A 21,876-nucleotide genomic window follows, 5' to 3' on the forward strand; every position below is an offset into this window, starting at 1 on the left:
CACAAGGTGGTGAGTAAAAGTGTCCTGAGCCACACAAGGTGGTGAGTAAAAGTGTCCTGAGCCACACAAGGTGGTGAGTATAAGTGTCCTGAGCCACACAAGGTGGTGAGTAAAAGTGTCCTGAGCCACACAAGATGGTGAGTAAAAGTGTCCTGAGCCACACAAGGTGGTGAGTAAAAGTGTCCTGAGCCACACAAGGTGGTGAGTAAGTGTCCTGAGCCACACAAGGTGGTGAGTAAAAGTGTCCTGAGCCACACAAGATGGTGAGTAAAAGTGTCCTGAGCCACACAAGGTGGTGAGTAAAAGTGTCCTGAGCCACACAAGGTGGTGAGTAAAAGTGTCCTGAGCCACACAAGGTGGTGAGTAAAAGTGTCCTGAGCCACACAAGGTGGTGAGTAAAAGTGTCCTGAGCCACACAAGGTGGTGAGTAAAAGTGTCCTGAGCCACACAAGGTGGTGAGTATAAGTGTCCTGAGCCACACAAGGTGGTGAGTAAAAGTGTCCTGAGCCACACAAGATGGTGAGTAAAAGTGTCCTGAGCCACACAAGGTGGTGAGTAAAAGTGTCCTGAGCCACACAAGGTGGTGAGTAAGTGTCCTGAGCCACACAAGGTGGTGAGTAAAAGTGTCCTGAGCCACACAAGATGTGAGTAAAAGTGTCCTGAGCCACACAAGGTGGTGAGTAAAAGTGTCCTGAGCCACACAAGGTGGTGAGTAAAAGTGTCCTGAGCCACACAAGGTGGTGAGTAAAAGTGTCCTGAGCCACACAAGGTGGTGAGTAAAAGTGTCCTGAGCCACACAAGGTGGTGAGTAAAAGTGTCCTGAGCCACACAAGGTGGTGAGTAAAAGTGTCCTGAGCCACGCAAGGTGGTGAGTAAAAGTGTCCTCAGCCACACAAGATGGTGAGTAAAAGTGTCCTGAGCCACACAAGGTGGTGAGTAAAAGTGTCCTGAGCCACACAAGGTGGTGAGTAAAAGTGTCCTGAGCCACACAAGGTGGTGAGTAAAAGTGTCCTGAGCCACACAAGGTGGTGAGTATAAGTGTCCTGAGCCACACAAGGTGGTGAGTAAAAGTGTCCTGAGCCACACAAGGTGGTGAGTAAAAGTGTCCTGAGCCACACAAGATGGTGAGTATATGTCCTGAGCCACACAAGGTGGTGAGTAAAAGTGTCCTGAGCCACACAGGGTGGTGAGTAAAAGTGTCCTGAGCCACACAGGGTGGTGAGTAAAAGTGTCCTGAGCCACACAAGGTGGTGAGTAAAAGGGCAATGAGCCACACAAGGTGGTGAGTAAAAGGGCAATGAGCCACACAGGGTGGTGAGTAAAAGTGTCCTGAGCCACACAAGGTGGTGAGTAAAAGGGCAATGAGCCACACAAGGTGGTGAGTAAAATGGCAATGAGCCACACAAGGTGGTGAGTAAAAGTGTCCTGAGCCACACAAGGTGGTGAGTAAAAGTGTCCTGAGCCACACAAGGTGGTGAGTAAAAGTGTCCTGAGCCACACAAGGTGGTGAGTAAAAGTGTCCTGAGCCACACAAGGTGGTGAGTATAAGTGTCCTTAGCCACACAAGGTGGTGAGTAAAAGTGTCCTGAGCCACACAAGATGGTGAGTAAAAGTGTCCTGAGCCACACAAGGTGGTGAGTAAAAGTGTCCTGAGCCACACAAGGTGGTGAGTAAGTGTCCTGAGCCACACAAGGTGGTGAGTAAGTGTCCTGAGCCACACAAGGTGGTGAGTAAAAGTGTCCTGAGCCACACAAGATGGTGAGTAAAAGTGTCCTGAGCCACACAAGGTGGTGAGTAAAAGGGCAATGAGCCACACAAGGTGGTGAGTAAAAGGGCAATGAGCCACACAGGGTGGTGAGTAAAAGTGTCCTGAGCCACACAAGGTGGTGAGTAAAAGGGCAATGAGCCACACAAGGTGGTGAGTAAAATGGCAATGAGCCACACAAGGTGGTGAGTAAGTGTCCTGAGCCACACAAGGTGGTGAGTAAAAGTGTCCTGAGCCACACAAGGTGGTGAGTAAAAGTGTCCTGAGCCACACAAGGTGGTGAGTAAAAGTGTCCTGAGCCACACAAGGTGGTGAGTATAAGTGTCCTGAGCCACACAAGGTGGTGAGTAAAAGTGTCCTGAGCCACACAAGATGGTGAGTAAAAGTGTCCTGAGCCACACAAGGTGGTGAGTAAAAGTGTCCTGAGCCACACAAGGTGGTGAGTAAGTGTCCTGAGCCACACAAGGTGGTGAGTAAGTGTCCTGAGCCACACAAGGTGGTGAGTAAAAGTGTCCTGAGCCACACAAGATGGTGAGTAAAAGTGTCCTGAGCCACACAAGGTGGTGAGTAAAAGTGTCCTGAGCCACACAAGGTGGTGAGTAAAAGTGTCCTGAGCCACACAAGGTGGTGAGTAAAAGTGTCCTGAGCCACACAAGGTGGTGAGTAAAAGTGTCCTGAGCCACACAAGGTGGTGAGTAAAAGTGTCCTGAGCCACACAAGGTGGTGAGTAAAAGTGTCCTGAGCCACACAAGGTGGTGAGTAAAAGTGTCCTGAGCCACACAAGATGGTGAGTAAAAGTGTCCTGAGCCACACAAGGTGGTGAGTAAAAGTGTCCTGAGCCACACAAGGTGGTGAGTAAAAGTGTCCTGAGCCACACAAGGTGGTGAGTAAAAGTGTCCTGAGCCACACAAGGTGGTGAGTATAAGTGTCCTGAGCCACACAAGGTGGTGAGTAAAAGTGTCCTGAGCCACACAAGGTGGTGAGTAAAAGTGTCCTGAGCCACACAAGATGGTGAGTATATGTCCTGAGCCACACAAGGTGGTGAGTAAAAGTGTCCTGAGCCACACAGGGTGGTGAGTAAAAGTGTCCTGAGCCACACAGGGTGGTGAGTAAAAGTGTCCTGAGCCACACAAGGTGGTGAGTAAAAGGGCAATGAGCCACACAAGGTGGTGAGTAAAAGGGCAATGAGCCACACAGGGTGGTGAGTAAAAGTGTCCTGAGCCACACAAGGTGGTGAGTAAAAGGGCAATGAGCCACACAAGGTGGTGAGTAAAAGGGCAATGAGCCACACAAGGTGGTGAGTAAAAGTGTCCTGAGCCACACAAGGTGGTGAGTAAAAGTGTCCTGAGCCACACAAGGTAGTGAGTAAAAGTGTCCTGAGCCACACAAGGTGGTGAGTAAAAGTGTCCTGAGCCACACAACGTGGTGAGTAAAAGTGTCCTGAGCCACACAAGGTGGTGAGTAAAAGTGTCCTGAGCCACACAAGGTGTTTGTATTGCCAAGTATATTACTAAAGTTAATAACGTGAAACAAAGAATAGTGAAGATTTTTTTTTAACCAATTCCACATAAAATAAATAAAAATATAACAATACAAGTTGCAGACTGGCCAGACACATCTCTCTCTCTCTCTCACTCTCACTCTCTCTCTCTCTCTCACTCACGGAAATTGTTTACTTATGAGAACACTTCCAAAAAACTGGAGTGACAGGTGTCATAAGGAAGTGGTCACGTCTGGTGACGGTGGACAGGCCAACTTCTGCGGTGTCACTTCGGCTGACCCCGCCTGACTTCTGTCCAATATCTGTCCAATATCGAATTAATCATTTTTCTTCGCGACGGGGTTGTCCACGTGTACGTGACGTGTTTGATCTTAATTCAGGATTTAGAAATATTGGGAGAACGAGAATGGGGGATAAAGTTATCTTGAGATGATTTCGGGGCTTAGCGTCCCCGCGGCCCGGTCCTCGACCAGACCTCATTTTGTTACACATTGTTTTGTTACACTGCTAGGAAGCAGATGATTTTCTGACGCCTAGGTACCTATTTATTACTAGCTGGACAGGGGCATCAGGGTGATAGAAACTCTGCCCATTTGTTTCCGCCTCCGCCGGAGATCGAACCCGGAACCTTAGGACTTCGAATCCCGAACGCTGTCCACTCAACCGTCAGGTCAACAAGGTGCCTGATACTAAAAATGAAAAGCAAGGGAATGTGAAGACTAGTATAGGAAGAGTCCTGGACACGGCGAAATAGGAAATAGGGGAAGATGGTGAAAAAAGCGAAAGTAATCCATAATAGAAGAAGATTTGATGGTGGTGTATTTAGAGGAATGAAGGATAATGAGAACAGGTGTGCACAGCAGGGGAGAGAATGAGGAGTGAAGAGTGGAAAGGTGGGCACAGCGGCAGGCACAACAGTCTCTTGAGTGGGAGGAAACAGTCTACTGAGTGGGAGTGAACAGTCTCCTGAGTGGGAGTGTGAACAGTCTCCTGAGTTTGAGTGAACAGTCTCCTGAGTGGGAGTGAACAGTCTCCTGAGTGGGAGTGAACAGTCTCCTGAGTGGGAGAGCACAGAGTCCCAGGCTCTGCACTCTGCCACTCATCAAACAGACCTCATCACTCCCAAGTGTTGTAGCTTACTGTATATGCGTATGCCTTAGGCGCTTTGGTGTGATGTATCTTGTTAGTAATTTATTTGTATCATGACCAAAGTATATATCTTTATTGTCTAATCTTTTTAGTGCATGGTAGTCCCCAATAAACTTGAAGATTACAATAAATTAGCATTGGATACATACTGAGGAATACACTCGATTTAAACATTTACTAATAATTCGTGGGAAATACAATAATAAACGCATTATATTCATCCCCACTAATACACACACACGCACACGTGTGTATACTCAGTTTCAACTGTAGATATGATAGAGCCCAGTAGGCTCAGGAAGCTGTACACTAGTTAATTGACAGTTGAGAGGCGGCACCAAAGAGTCAGAGCTCAATTTCCCCCCTAAGTACAACCAGGTGAGCACACACACACACACACACACGCACACGCACGCACACACACACACACACACACACACACACACACACACACACACACACACACACACACACACACACACACACACACACACACACACACACACACACACCCACACACACACCCACACACACACCCCCACACACACACACACACACACACACACACACACACACACACACACACACACACACGCACGCACGCACGCACGCACGCACGCACGCACACGCACGCATGCATGCACACCCTAGGGGCCTGGTGGCTGAGTAGACAGTGCTTGGGACTTGTAATCCTGTGACCCGGGGATCGATCTCCGGCGATAGCGGAAACAAATGGGCAGAGTTTCATTCACCCTGATGCCCCTGTTACCTATCAGTAAATAGCTACCTGGGAGTTAGACAGCTGTTACGGGTTGCATCTTGGGGGTGTTTGTGAAAAAAAAAGTTGATTGATTAATAGTTGAGAGGCAGGCCGAAGGAGCCAGAGCTCAACCCCCCCCCGGAAGCACAACTAGGTGAATACACGCACACACGCTGTTGCATATAGACACAGTAAACAAAATAAAAACAATGATATCTTTAACAAATAAATTAACTTATCATATAAGTGTTGCTAAATATCGAAATCATAAATTACCATTGAATAGATTATTACATTTTCAAACTTGCAAATTCCGCACTTATTCCGCCTTTGTTTAATAGCCTAATATAGTAAGGTAAGTAAATATCACAGTAATGAATCTAGATTTGTTTAAAATGATCTAATATTCATTACAATTATAGCAAATTGGATTATACAGTTAAAACTTTAGTAATTGAACGTAACTGATCTTCAAACATGCCAGTTATTAATTACCATCGCATTAAACCGCCCTTCCTTCTGTTATGGTAGTACTTATAGTAACGATGTGGACCATAGTATATATATATACCGACGTACAACCAAAGTAAAAAGTAGAAATCTGAGCTATTGAGTTAGACAAACCGGAAAACTATTTTCGACTTGTGTTGCAAAGACAAACTAATCTAGCTTAACCTAGCCTAACCTAACCTAGGCCTATTGCACGATATCTGTGTCCTAATATAGAACATATATCTGCTATACTAGGTCTAGGAATATTTAAATTTGTTTTTTAGCTTCAAGTTTTTTAAAGAATTCCTAACTAGTCAATATACTACTGTATAGAAGCTAAGTATGTACGAATTCTTGACTATTGATGACCGTCACAATAGGTACATATATATATATATATATATATATATATATATATATATATATATATATATATATACATATATACATATATACATATATATATATACATATATATATATACATATATATATATATATATATATATATATATATATATATATATATATATATATATATATATATATATATATATGACAATGTCAAACCACGGAGGAAAATGAAACAGGAATTTCCTTAAGTACTTTCGTATATTAAATACATCTTCAGAAGGAGATCTCCTTCATCTCCTTCTACATCTCCTACATCTACATCTACATCTCTCGAAATACATCTCCTTCTGAAGATGTATTTAATATACGAAAGTACTTAAGGAAATTCCTGTTTCATTTTCCTCCGTAGTCTGACATTGTCACATTCTTAATCACGTGTTTATTTTCGTGATATACACACACACACACATATATATATATATATATATATATATATATATATATATATATATATATATATATATATATATATATATATATATATGTATATATATATATATATATATATATATATATATATATATATATATATATATAATGTTTAGAAAAAGAATAAGAAGGTATATATATTACCAAATATTATGTAAACACTTAAAAATTATAATATTGGTGTACATATCTAGAAGATGTTACAGATATTAAACACCCGTTGTGTAACAGAATGTCTTGCTAAATAACGATTACATGCCAGCAAATGTCTCAAGATCACCACGACACCACACACAGTCCACCAGGTGTCCCCAGACTACTACACCACAGTCCACCAGGTGTCCCCAGACCACTACACTACCACTACACCACAGTCCACCAGGTGTCCCCAGACTACTACACTGCCACTACACCACAGTCCACCAGGTGTCCCCAGACTACTACACTGCCACTACACTACAGTCCACCAGGTGTCCCCAGACTACTACACTACCACTACACCACAGTCCACCAGGTGTCCCTAGACTACTACACTACCACTACACCACAGTCCACCAGGTGTCCCCAGACTACTACACCACAGTCCACCAGGTGTCCCCAGACTACTACACTACCACCACACCACAGTCCTCCAGGTGTCCCCAGACTACTACACCACAGTCCACCAGGTGTCCCCAGACTACTACACCACAGTCCACCAGGTGTCCCCAGACTACTACACCACAGTCCACCAGGTGTCCCCAGACTACTACACTGCCACTACACCACAGACCACCAGGTGTCATCCTGCTACTACACATCCCGCCAGTGTCCTATACACATTTATAATTTCCGGGTGATATCCGTGTAGCGGTGGAGACGGTGTGACAAGTGCGCCACACTACATTTAACCCAACTTGAACTTTAACCTGGGCCACACCTTGGCCAAACAGTGCTCTCCTGCCGTCTTACTCCGGTGTGATAAGAAAGACCACCAAGACTTACCTATGTTGTCATTGCGGCCGATAATCTCTATAATTTTGAGCTAGTGCTCAGTGTAATCAGGGCTCCGGATATCTGATTATGATAATAATTCTATTAGCGGTTAGTCAGGTGTGTGGGCGAGGGTATTAAGTCATGACGGCGTTATGGGGCGGCTGGTGGTGGTGGTGGAGATGGTGTACGGGTGTGGTGGTTGTGGTGGTACTGGTACCTGTAATGGTGACTTGCGATGTGGTGAGGGGTGTCAATGGACGCCTCTCACGCCAGCCTCCAGGCTCTCTCCCACCAGACCTCAACGTCCCACACAAATTCACTCATCTTTGTTAATGATAAGGCGGTGTATAGTCTAACCCATCTCAGACCCGTGGGCCGAATGTACGATAATGTTTACTGGGCTCCACGCAGTACTGGACCTTCACCCTATCGGCCTCAGATGTATTCGTGAAATTCCAAGAAAGCCAAGATAATAACCGAGAAAATCTAGTTCATGTCAACCAGGGAATCAACCCAAGCTAGCATTGTGCAACGCAGCTCGTGTCGGCATGGTGGCGACGGTTAAGACATTTCAGTCGTAAGAAAATGTCTGCAGACGTGACCAAGCGAAGAGGTCACGTAGGATCAGGGTTAAACCAGGAAACTGATTGGGATTTCAATGCTGCAAGAAGAGGCAGTTAAGACCGAAATCTTAGATCTCAGATGTGTAGGATCTCCTCAGTATTTTTTTTATACATTCTTCTGGACGTAAAAATCACCACGAATATACATACATATATTCAGGACGCTGTAGATGGTAGGGAGAGTATTAGTGCTTATCTCTTCACCAACTGTCTCTTCAATTCTGTTCGTTTTTACGTTTATATGCAAAATTGAATCGCATATAAGCAATCAGCAGATCAGGGGTTCTTGTGAGGTTATCTTGAGATGATTTCGGGGCTTTAGTGTCCCGCGGCCCGGTCCTCGACCAGGCCCCCCACCCCAAGGAAGCAGTCCGTAGCAGCTGTCTTAACTCCCAGGTACCTATTTACTGCTAGGTAACAGGGACATCAGGGTGAAAGAAACATTTTGCCCATTTGTCTCCGCCTCCACCGGGGATTGAACCCGGAACCTCAGGACTACAAATCCGAAGCGCTGTCCATCCAGCTGTCAGGCCGAAGCGCTGTCCACCCAGCTGTCAGGCGCTCAAAATCCCCCCCCCCCCCCCCCTCAGGGTTGCAAATAGGGTTGTTAGGTAAGATATGTATTTTTGAGTGAGTTGGGTTGGATAGGAGAAAATCTTCGGAGCAGGACGGGGATCGAACCAGCGTCCTGGGTATAGCAGGACGCTGGTTCTATATATATCAGATTCTGATTATATATCCCAGACGCGCGCCTGAGATTTGCTAAGATATATCACGTTATTGCGAGTTTTTGTGCATTTTGGTTGGATATAAATGGGAACTATCTCACATGGGCCAATATGTCCCCTGTAGTTTACTACATTTTTATTTTCTTATTTGAAGTTGTGTTTATTTCTGAATCTAAACGTAACCATTTATTTCAATTGTTGCCACCGGAGGCGGCTAGTTTAATGTGCACCCCATACTCATCCTGTGAGCGGCAGTTTATTGTGCACCCCATACTCATCCTGTGAGCGGCAGTTTATTGTGCACCCCATACTCATCCTGTGAGCGGCAGTTTATTGTGCACCCCATACTCATCCTGTGAGCGGCAGTTTATTGTGCACCCCATACTCATCCTGTGAGCGGCAGTTTATTGTGCACCCCATACTCATCCTGTGAGCGGCAGTTTATTGTGCACCCCATACTCATCCTGTGAGCGGCAGTTTATTGTGCACCCCATACTCATCCTGTGAGGGGTAGTTTATTGTGCACCCCATACTCATCCTGTGAGCGGCAGGTTATTGTGCACCCCATACTCATCCTGTGAGCGGTAGTTTATTGTGCACCTCATACTCATCCTGTGAGCGGCAGTTTATTGTGCACCCCATACTCATCCTGTGAGGGGTAGTTTATTGTGCACCCCATACTCATCCTGTGAGCGGCAGGTTATTGTGCACCCCATACTCATCCTGTGAGCAGTAGTTTATTGTGCACTCCATACTTATCCTGTGAGCGGCAGTTTATTGTGCATCCCATATTCATCCTGTGAGCGGCAGTTTATTGTGCACCCCATACTCATCCTGTGAGCGGTAGTTTATTGGCACCCCATACTCATCCTGTGAGCGGTAGTTTATTGTGCACCCCATACTCATCCTGTGAGCAGTAGTTTATTGTGCACCCCATACTCATCCTGTGAGCGGTAGTTTATTGTGCACCCCATACTCATCCTGTGAGCAGTAGTTTATTGTGCACTCCATACTCATCTCCAGTGAGTGGCAGTTTATTGTTCACCCCATATTCATCCTGTGAGCAGTAGTTTATTGTGCACCCCATACTCATCCTATAAACTCATACTCATATACTCATATAATATATTCATACTACATGCTACTCCTTGTAGCTTGTTCGAAGCTGCGTCGCGTTTTCCTATTGGAAATAATTATCATGTTCTACCCACCGTGGGCCACGCTGCCTCCATACTTAACTTCCGCTCCCCGGTATTAATATTGACAAAGTACCGGTTACACTCGTGATAAATTGATCCTGTTACAACACCAAACGAGCCAGTTCCCTACTGAATTAGCTAGTTACAATTATGCCTACTCTTGCATGTGGTGTGTTAGGCTTATTGATGTCGGCAAGGGTAGGGGTGGAGTTTTTTTTTTTTTTTTTTTTTTTTTGAGTGTTTGTAAATACATAGCTATTGAAATGGAACATTCTTTTTAACTAGCTGACAATGTAATTATAACGTGTGAAGAATAGATGAAATTGTTTATGTAAAATTCTCCGTTGAGGTCTGATAAAGACCTTTTGTGCCCTCTGTAATGATTTTTGCGCTACGGCTCACAGGATGAGTATGGGGTGTACAATAAACTAGCCGCCTCTGGCGGCAACAATCAGTCAAACAGGGGTACCTACCTGAAAACAGTGTTCAAATTTCCCTTTACGGTGGGATAGAGAGGATTCAGATGGCTCATCTTTGACTTCTTTATCCCGTTTTTCTGATTAGCTAGTTATAATTCTTACATCATATTTTGTGGTAATTAATTTATATAAAATGTACAGAAGATACTCAGAATTAACACTAATGTTAAAACATTAGTGTTAATTCTGACACGAAAAATATATTGTATTTACGTTAAAATTTTACCATGATGACCCGATGGCAATACCACTGGTCTGTTGTCACTGCTCGACTGATCTCCAGCGATACCAACTCCTCATAACGTTGGTGACCCTTGCCGACCACCTTGCCCGCGGGTCACTACACTCCTCGTCCCTCCGGCCACTGGCCACACCTCTCCAACTCGCCATAGAGTTTCCAGGTCGCCTCGCCTGCCTCCAGGACCTCTCCAACTCGCCATATAGTTTCCAGCTTGTCTCGCCACGATCCTGTTTTCCCTCGAGGGCCGATGGGAGGAGTTCCTTCCTTTCCTCAATGTTCCATTAACATAAACAATTGTGGCCATCCTGCCCCGGGCGCCTGCCCGCCTCCGTGGGAACACTGCAGCATCCTTTGCCCGTTTCCTTCCACTTTCCAGGCCATCCCTGCACGTCTCTGTCCATCACACTATATACTCCATCTCTCCCACTAATCACTAGTTAATTACGTGATATTCGTGCCCGTGCCACCTCTTGGGTGGCTAAATCTTCAATAGTCAATCACTAAAGCACCTTTTCTCTCTACCTCCTATGAGAGTACAATTTCCTTCATCCACCAATATATCTGTTCTTGACACCACCATCCGCATCTTTATTAATTATAGTCATAACACACCCCCAATGATGCTCTTCACAAACGAGTGCGGGAAGTCTGCGATATATCGTGTTTTTCGACATTTCGCTGTGTCTAAGAAAATATCTGATATATGTTTTTAGAATTAGGAAAGACCTGGGTAAATACTGGTTCGGTAACAGGGATGTTGATTTGTAGAACCAATTACCGCGTAACGTGGAGGTGGAGTCCCTTGATTGTTTAAAGTGTGGATTGGACATTTATATGAGTGGGATTGGATGGTTATAAATAAGAGCTGCCTCGTATGGGCCAATAGGCCTTCTGCAATTACCTTGTTCTTATGTTCTTATGTTCTTATTCTTATGTTCTTATGTAATTTTGGAACTTCTTGTCCATATCGTCACCGCGGACGTTTGCGTTCTTTTCCTTCTGTTTATACGAGGGAATTTTCAAACGGATTGGAGATGTCTGCTGCACGTCGCTAGTAATGGGAAGCCAGGCATAGCTGGCAGGTGAACTGTAGGACTGGCTTGTACGGCAATAGTGTAAGCCAGTCTTCTCCCGCCATGTCTCCCCCCCCACCCTTCTCCCCACAATGTCTCCACCACCACCCTTCTCCCCACCATGTCTCCCCCACCCTTCTCCCCCACCATGTCTCCCCCACCCTTCTCCCCCACCATGTCTCCCCCACCCTTCTCCCCCACCCTTCTCCCCCACCATGTCTCCCCCACCCGTCTCCCCGCCCTTCTCCCCATCTTTCTCCCCACCATGTCTCCCCCACCCCGCCTCATGCTTGGTAATTAAAGCCTTGTGACTGGATGTGAGTAAGTTGTCGTCACGTTAGGTATTAATACTCCTCCCTCTCTTTACCCGCTTGTATCGTCACGCGTAATTAAGCTAATTATACTATTAATTTAATGAACTATAAACTGAGATCCTTCTTTGAAGGATGAGTATGCTTTTTGTGCTGAGGTGTGTGTGTGTGTTGTTGTGAGGAGGGGGGGATGAGGCTGTCATCTGCGTGCCTTGTTGGTAGAGGCAGTGGGTGAGGGGGGTGGTGGGGAGGGGGTGGTGGGGAGGGGCAGAGTAGGTGAGGGCGTGGTGGGGAGGGGGCAGAGTAGGTGAGGGCGTGGTGGGGAGGGGGCAGAGTAGGTGAGGGCGTGGTGAGGACGGGACAGAGTGGGTGAAGGAAGGTGGTGGGGAGGGCAGAGTAGGTGAGAGAATGTTGGGGAGGGGGCATAGTGGGTGAGGGGCTGTGGCCCCATAAGGGAACCCTTACCTCAGTAGAGGTGTCCCTCTTACCTTCTGGCTCATCACTTCACGGCGCCCTTTCCTCTGTAACTGTGGTCACTATATAGACTACAGGAATGTATAGTCATTCGTAGCTCACCACTTGCAGGCTTAATCTGTACTCACCTAGTTGTGCTTGCGGGGGTTGAGCTCTGGGTCTTTGGTACAAACTCTGTGTACTTGTGAGTTTGTACACAGCTGTCCTGCTCCACTCACCCTCAGAACTCTCACTAATCTGTACACGGTGCAACATTTACAGTTCCTCGCTCCCTACTCTCAGAAATCTTGCCATTAGTTACGTATTGATTTTGACGTCAATATTACTAAAGAATTCTCCCATCAGATGACTTACGATGCCAGTATTATTCATTTGGCTGCAAGTCTTGCACTCTTACTTTTATAATTATTTATCTAGCCTAAACCCACTCTTGTTAAATGTATATTTTTGAATTCCTTTTAATGGAGGCTTTTTTTTTTAATTTTATTTATTTTTGTAATTACTATACTAGTGCCTGTTGATGGAAACTGGAACTCGCTCATCATATTTTCCCTCAGTTTGTTGAGTTCCAGTTTGATGTTATCCAAGTTTTCGACTCTGCTATTGCATAACTACACCTTGCAATTGCAAGTAATCTGGTTGGGGCTGTGAGGGGTGAGACGACTGAGCACCGGTCCTTAACTGCTTGCCCAGCTCACCCAGCGATAATTGGCCACCTGGTTGTAAATCGATTATCGGATCGTGTTCCAGAGAAAAACTAGAAGGGTGTGGGTAAATATGAGTTCAAGGGCGGACGCTCTCATACCCTGCAGACACCAGCCAGACGCTTGTGCTTCCTCGCACACTGTTCACCCTGTGCCTCCTCACACACTGTTCACCCTGTGCTTCCACACACACTGTTCACCCTGTGCTTCCACACACACTGTTCACCCTGTGCTTCCTCACACACTGTTCACCCTGTGCTTCCACACACACTGTTCACCCTGTGCTTCCTCACACACTGTTCACCCTGTGCCTCCTCACACATTGTTCACCCTGTGCTTCCACACACACTGTTCACCCTGTGCTTCCACACACACTGTTCACCCTGTGCTTCCTCACACACTGTTCACCCTGTGCTTCCACACACACTGTTCACCCTGTGCTTCCTCACACACTGTTCACCCTGTGCTTCCTCACACACTGTTCACCCAGAACTCCTGTACACACACTCTGTAATGGCAGTGATGTGGTGGAGGCTGACTCCATACTCAGTTTCAAGTGTAGATATGATAGAGCCCAGTAGGCTCAGGAACCTGTACACCAGTTGATTGACAGTTGAGAGGCGGGACCAAAGAGCCGAAGCTCAACCCTCGCAAGCACAACTAGGTGAGTACTGTTCATTGTGAACTTTGTTGGTAATCAACAGAAAAATTGTGCACGTTTGAGCAAATATTTGCTATAAGCGTTCTATCATTATAGGAAGATGGGGGTGAAGAAGCACAAATCCAGTAGGAGAGATTTCATTCAACTGGACTCTAAGAGACTCGAACCAAGGACCCCAGGCGTGTGAGGCAGAGGAAGTATCCACTCAGCTGTGAGTAGTGTGACCAGTAGGTGAGAGAAGATGCGCACGCCATGTGGAGGAGTGGCGGCGCACTTGGCGGCCTGCCACTACGCCTCCACTCAGGCGCTCATATTCCACAACATGGCCTCCAACACCGTCATTATACCTCGTCCGCGTGTCCAGCCTCCCATGATGGCTCTATTGTCACTGGGGTTCTCAGGACGCCAAATTTATGGCATGTTGGTATAGGCTTCCGTGTCCTGGACTCGACGCCATACTGAGTAATTAGCCCCGTGCGGTAATAAAAGTTAATTTCTTCCGTCGAGATGATGATGATGCTCGTGTGGGCGGCCGCTCTCTCTCTCTCTCTCTCTCTCTCTCTCTCTCTCTCTCTCTCTCTCTCTCTCTCTCTCTCTCTCTCTCTCTCTCTCTCTCTCTCGAGAGAGAGAGAGAGAGAGAGAGAGAGAGAGAGAGGGGGGGGGGGACGGGGGGCATTCATGAGCTCTCGCGGGCTGTGAGTGTGTGCATTTACTATTTGTAAGCAGCAGGATCGAGCTGTTAGCTCTTGGACCCCACCTTTCTATTCGTTGGTTCTCTAATGTGTGAAAGATGAAAGAAACTCAGCCCATTTATTTCTGCCTCGGCCAGGAATCGAACCCGAGCCCTTTGGCCTGAGATCCCCGAGCGCTGTCCCCTCTGCCGCGAAGCCCTGCATGTGTGTACTCACCTAGTTGTACTTGCGGGGGTTCAGCTCTGGCTCTTTGGATTTGTGTGTGTATGTGTGTAACTACATAAGTAACTACCTAACCATAGGATGAGAGCTCCGTTGCATTGTATCTATATTTCGCTCCCAGTAGATAAACGACATATGAGATTAAGAAATAAGTAGTGTATTGTGAAGACTAATAACAAACAGCAGCTCCCCCTACGACTCTGTAATATCTCCGTTGCTCAAACAAGTGATTCTGAAGTTGGAGAGCGCATCATCTTCCTCACACAATGTCTTTTATAGGCGCCTCTGGTGACGGTCTGGATCTCTTTCTTGGTCAGAGTTCTTGAACTCCTTTCCACATAATTTGTAGTGTGTGTGTATTTACTATTTGTTTGTATCTGCAAAGGCGAGCTATTAGCTCTTGGATCCACACTTTTCTAACCAATCTATTTTTCCTCTATTATATCTACTACATATACATTCTCTTATACACACGCGCACGCACGCACGCACACACACACACACACACACACACACACACACACACACACACACACACACACACACACACACACACACACACACACACACACACACACACACACATTGCGACGGGTGAGTACACACAGTTTCAAATGTAGATATGATAGAGCCCAGTAGGCTCGGGAATTTGTACACCAGTTGATTGACAGTTGAGCGGCGGAACCAAAGAGACAAGGCTCAACCCCCGCAAGCACAAATAGGTGAATACACACACACACATCCCCAGGAAGCAGCCCGTAGCAGCTGTCTAATTCCCAGGTACCTATTTACTGCTAGGTGAACAGGTGCATCAGGGTGAAACAAACTGCCCATTTGTTTCCGCCTCCACCGGGGATCGAACCGGGGCCCTTAGGACTACGACACCAGAGCGCTGTCCACTCAGCCGTCAGGGCCCCTAATATAGCCGCTAGCTTAGATTAAAACACTGAGCTTCGATAGGCTAGGTGATTAGCAGAGGTTCGGATGCTTCCGGGCTAGGCGAAATCGCCTAAAATTATATTCAATTGTTCCCTCTTGAGAAAGGGCTGGCCTTCAAGTTCAAGTTCAAGTATGTTCATTGAGACAAGAAAAAAATACATCTCAAAGGGATAGAGTAGCTTAGGCTATTTCTACCCCCCCCCCCCCCCCTAGGGCTGGACTTACTGAAGGAAACCATTTGGGGTGATAGTTTTCTCTCGCTTTAGACGTGAGATCGCTTAATTGTTTCTGTCGTTGGTACCCAGTCACTTGGGCTGGACGGTCGAGCTTCATGCAGGTCGGCGTTCAATCCCCGACCATCCAAATGGTTGGGCACCATTCCTTCCCAACGTCCCAGCCCATATCTTTATCCTAACCCCTTCCAAGTGCTATATAAGCGTAATAGCTTGGCGCTTTCTCCTGATAATTGTCTTCCTATTGTTGGTTAGACATGTATATGGTTGAGTTTGGATAGACGTGAATAGGAGCCGTGTGGTATGGGACAATAGGCCTTTGCAGATTCCTTAGTTTTTATGTTCTTATGTTATTGATAGAATACAGTGGCAATCATTTCCTTTTTCTTTGGGAGTTGATGTAAGTTATTTTTACAATTTTCGTTGTTAATATAATTTATACCACAGTTATTTACTTAAAGTTATTCTCACTGAATTATTATTATTGCATTGTCATGTTTTATATTGTATTTTTTTGTTTGTAATAACATAATAACAAGCTGTTTTCTCTATTATGTTATAAATTTGGGTAATGAAGCAATAATAAACAGTATACCAATGACTATATTCTTTTCTGCACTCAGAATGCACATATTTATTTTTTAGAGAAACTCCAACCATTATTCCAAGCTGCAATAAATCTCTTTAAGCTGGTGAGCAGAACCATGTAGCGTAGGGCTGGCGTGTTACCTTGCCCCCCCCCCATCCCCTCAGCTCCCATGGTACGCCAGGAGCAACTCTCAGCTCCCATGGTACGCCAGGAGTAACTCAGCTCCCATGGTGCGCCAGGAGTAACTCTCAGCTCCCATGGTACACCAGGAGTAACTCTCAGCTCACATGGTACGCCAGGAGTAACTCAGCTCCCATGGTGCACCAGGAGCAACTCTCAGCTCCCATGGTACACCAGGAGTAACTCTCAGCTCCCATGGTACGCCAGGAGCAACTCTCAGCTCCCATGGTACGCCAGGAGTAACTCTCAGCTCCCATGGTACGCCAGGAGTAACTCAGCTCCCATGGTGCGCCAGGAGCAACTCTCAGCTCCCATGGTACACCAGAAGTAACTCTCAGCTCACATGGTACGCCAGGAGTAACTCAGCTCCCATGGTGCACCAGGAGCAACTCTCAGCTCCCATGGTACACCAGGAGTAACTCTCAGCTCCCATGGTACGCCAGGAGCAACTCTCAGCTCCCATGGTACGCCAGGAGTAACTCAGCTCCCATGGTGCGCCAGGAGCAACTCTCAGCTCCCATGGTACACCAGGAGTAACTCTCAGCTCACATGGTACGCCAGGAGTAACTCAGCTCCCATGGTGCACCAGGAGCAACTCTCAGCTCCCATGGTACACCAGGAGTAACTCTCAGCTCCCATGGTACGCCAGGAGCAACTCTCAGCTCCCATGGTACGCCAGGAGTAACTCTCAGCTCCCATGGTACACCAGGAGTAACTCTCAGCTCCCTTGGTACACCAGGAGCAACTCTCAGCTCCCATGGTACACCAGGAGTAACTCTCAGCTCCCATGGTACGCCAGGAGCAATTCTCAGCTCCCATGGTACGCCAGGAGCAACTCTCAGCTCCCATGGTACGCCAGGAGTAACTCTCAGCTCCCATGGTACGCCAGGAGCAACTCTCAGCTCCCATGGTACGCCAGGAGTAACTCTCAGCTCCCATGGTACGCCAGGAGTAACTCTCAGCTCCCATGGTACGCCAGGAGTAACTCTCAGCTCCCATGGTGCGCCAGGAGCAACTCTCAGCTCTCATGGTACGCCAGGAGTAACTCAGCTCCCATGGTACGCCAGGAGCAACTCTCAGCTCCCATGCCGGTACGCCAGGAGCAACTCTCAGCTCCCATGGTAGTACAGAAGCAACTCTCAGCTCCCATGGTACGCCAGGAGCAACTCTCAGCTCCCATGGTACGCCAGCAGTAACTCTCAGCTCCTATGGTACGCCAGGAGCGACTCTCAGCTCCCATGCCGGTACGCCAGGAGCAACTCTCAGCTCCAATGGTACGTCAGGGGCAACCCTCAGCTCCCATGGTACGCCAGGAGCAACTCTCAGCTCCCATGGTACGCCAGTTGTAACTCTCAGCTCCTATGGTACGCCAGGAGCGACTCTCAGCTCCCATGCCGGTACGCCAGGAGCAACTCTCAGCTCCAATGGTACGCCAGGAGTAACTCTCAGCTCCCATGGTGCGCCAGGAGCAACTCTCAGCTCCCATGGTACGCCAGGAGTAACTCAGCTCCCATGGTACGCCAGGAGCAACTCTCAGCTCCCATGGTACGCCAGGAGCAACTCTCAGCTCCCATGGTACGCCAGGAGCAACTCTCAGCTCCCATGGTACGCCAGGAGCAACTCTCAGCTCCCATGCCGGTACTTCAGGAGCAACTCTCAGCTCCCATGGTAGTCCAGGAGCAACTCTCAGCTCCCATGGTACGCCAGGGGCAACTCTCAGCTCCCATGGTACGTCAGGGGCAACCCTCAGCTCCCATGGTACGCCAGGAGCAACCCTAAGCTCCCATGGTACGCCAGGAGCAACTCTCAGCTCCCATGGTACGCCAGCAGTAACTCTCAGCTCCTATGGTACGCCAGGAGCGACTCTCAGCTCCCATGCCGGTACGCCAGGAGCAACTCTCAGCTCCCATGCCGGTACGCCAGGAGCAACTCTCAGCTCCCATGCCGGTACGCCAGGAGCAACTCTCAACTCCCATGGTACGCCAGGAGCAACTCTCAGCTTCCATGTTGGTACGCCGGGAGCAACTCTCAGCTCCCATGTTGGTACGCCGGGAGCAACTCTCAGCTCCCATGTTGGTACGCCAGGAGCAACTCTCAGCTCCCATGTTGGTACGCCAGGAACCCATTCTCAGCACCCGTAAGAGGACTCTGGGAGATCGCTCTCAGCACCGATGACAGTACGCTAGGGAAAAGTAGACGTTGAGCCACAGGTACACTTCCGGACTGAGAGAGAGTTGGTGCACAAGGGTTAACGCAGGAGGACAAGACCAACACACCGTGAAGGCTTCAAGGTAGTTAGGATAATATTATTGGCCGTAACGAGTGGTTTCTCTATCACTATCCTGGTCCGCAAGCTTTTAACTATGGGGGGATAGCTCCCCCTCGTGTTAGTTTAGATCACATGAGTTGGTGGTAGCAGGGGTTAAGGAGGTTATGACGGGGGGAGAGTGCGTCAGTGCTGGCTGCAGGTTACTGGGCGTAATTATTGTACGCTGTGACGTGTGTATTATCCATTAATTAGCAAGAACTGGGCACCATAAATCACGCCGGGACCGTACTCATGGGCGTGTCTCCTTGTTCTTATGATAATTTGTAAGACCAGTAGCCAGCATGGGGATGTGAGGTAGCGTGCGTGAGGGGGACTGATTACTGCTCCTCCAGCAGGTGGGGAGGCGAGCAGGGGGCCTCGTTACCTTGTCCCTCTCTATCTAACTCACTCCCTAACGTGCCCCATCATCCCTCTATGTCCCCTTCCTCGGCATACTCACATCTTTTCCACAACAGATATTGCGAAGGCGTAATGCATTGATAATTGCACTCTAATAAGATTTATGAGGTTATTTAGCTGTGGTTTTACAAGCTCCTCTTGGAAGTCAGAGTAGCTTGAACTATCCACTCTAGTGAAGGTCGGGAAATGGCTCCGTGCGTGTTGAAATTGCAGGGCCTCGTTATTTTTGTATTATATTAAATTATATAAAATAACATACAAATACGGTTGCGTATATTATATGTTTTACTTTATATTTTTTCAGTAGAGCGTTGTTGTGACAGGAAGCTGGGAGGGCCGGCACGGGGGAAGGGGGGGGGGCCTTCGACAGTTGCGAGAATTGGTTTATGGCAGTAAACATGTTTCTGGTGGTTACACCAACACGTTTTGTTGAAGCTGTTGTGATCAGTTGAGTTGTTTTTGTCACGATATAATCAATTGGAGAGAAACAAAAACTGGCAGTGTGTCCGCCGCCTGGTCGGGGGACCGGGCCACGGGGACGTTGAGCCCGGAAATCATGCTAGTGTATCCGCAAAGGAGGGCAGACTCAACCAGCGGAAGGTGAGGGGGTGTAGTAAGGTACCGCCCCGCTCCTGCTCAGCCTCTCCGGGCTCACCATAGCCCGTGCTACTTGGAAATTTTGATTCCCAGTAGCTGAATCTTAAACAACAACAACATCCTGCTCAGCCCCAACCCTTTCTAGGTTTACCGCGTGCACCTCCTCTCAAGAACACAGGGATACAGGAAACGTCAGACGGCCTAGTTTCCCAAACGAGGCAGATCATTTATATCCACCCAAACTCATTCATGAATATTGCTGGGTGGAAATGATCCTGTTATCCCACGTCCATTATGTTACCCGGTAATTTGTTCCATAAATCAACAACCCTGTTTCAAACCAGTATTTACCCAGGTATATATGTGTATATATAAATATATATATATATATATATATATATATATATATATATATATATATATATATATATATATATATATATATATATATACACACACACACACACACGTACATATACATACAATTTCTTTCTTTATTATGAGTGACAGGGACGGTAGACAGAGCGTTCGTAGCGTGAGGATAGTGACCAAATACACTGGACTAGAGGGGGATATAGTAGACGTATAAACAGTTCATAAAACAGGAGAGGTCATTCGTCGCTACATTATGAGAATTCGTATGGCTGGGGCTCAGGAGTAAGAGCTCGACCTTTGCAAGCACGCGCACACACACACACACACACACACACACACACACACACACACACACACACACACACACACACACACACACACACACACACACACACACACACACACACATTATGTTACCCGGTAACCACAGGGGCCTCGTAGCCTGGTGGATAGCGCGCAGGATTCGTAATTCTGTGGCGCGGGTTCGATTCCCGCACGAGGCAGAAACAAATGGGCAAAGTTTCTTTCACCCTGAATGCCCCTGTTACCTAGCAGTAAATAGGTACCTGGGAGTTAGTCAGCTGTCACGGGCTGCTTCCTGGGGTGTGTGTGTGTGTGTGTGTGGTGTGTGAAAAAAAAAGTAGTTAGTAAACAGTTGATTGACAGTTGAGAGGCGGGCCGAAAGAGCAAAGCTCAACCCCCGTAAAAACACAACTAGTAAACACACACACACACACACACACACACACACACACACACACACACACACACCCATCGCCTAGATCTTTGCCCGATTTACTCTGAATTACAGCATTTGTTTAACCCCTCAGCACTCCCGCCAAGCCTCGACACTCACTCCTGTCTTTAAGATATAATGTTCAAAGAAAGGACGTGACCTTAATATTGACCTGTTTTCTCCCAAATTATCCGGCTGTTCTTGGCCGGTATCCAGAACAACCTGCCAAGGTTCATTAAGTATTACCATTAGTGCTCTTATTTTCTAGACCCTTTTAAGAAGCTCTTGACATTTTTGCTGCAGATATATTACAACATTTTTGTTGTTAGTTAATACAGTTGAGCTGAAGAGATGCCATACTTTCCGTGCTGGGATTACTTGGATGTTTCGCGGTGTTGCTTCCACAGTGTCTATACTCATGGTTCCTGAGTGTAGACGGGTCGTATCATCTTTCACACCAGTGAAGAGGGCAACCCGTCCTCCAAAAATGGGGAGGTAAATGGAACAGCCCTATAAGTGCAATTATGTACTATGTATGACAGTCAGGAAATGTACTTAATACACTTAGTATTAAAACGTACTGTTAGTTCGGAGGATGGGTTGGAAGA

General features: G+C 47.0%; 1 long non-coding RNA gene across 1 annotated transcript in view; it reads left to right on the top strand.

The window, feature by feature from the left end:
* LOC138366655 (uncharacterized) overlaps positions 1-21,876 on the top strand; it is a 253,291-nt gene that overhangs the window by 127,098 nt on the left and 104,317 nt on the right. The gene's annotated exons all lie outside the window — the stretch shown is intronic.

The sequence above is a fragment of the Procambarus clarkii genome, chromosome 20 (assembly GCF_040958095.1).
Source record: "Procambarus clarkii isolate CNS0578487 chromosome 20, FALCON_Pclarkii_2.0, whole genome shotgun sequence".
Lineage (NCBI taxonomy): Eukaryota > Metazoa > Arthropoda > Malacostraca > Decapoda > Cambaridae > Procambarus > Procambarus clarkii.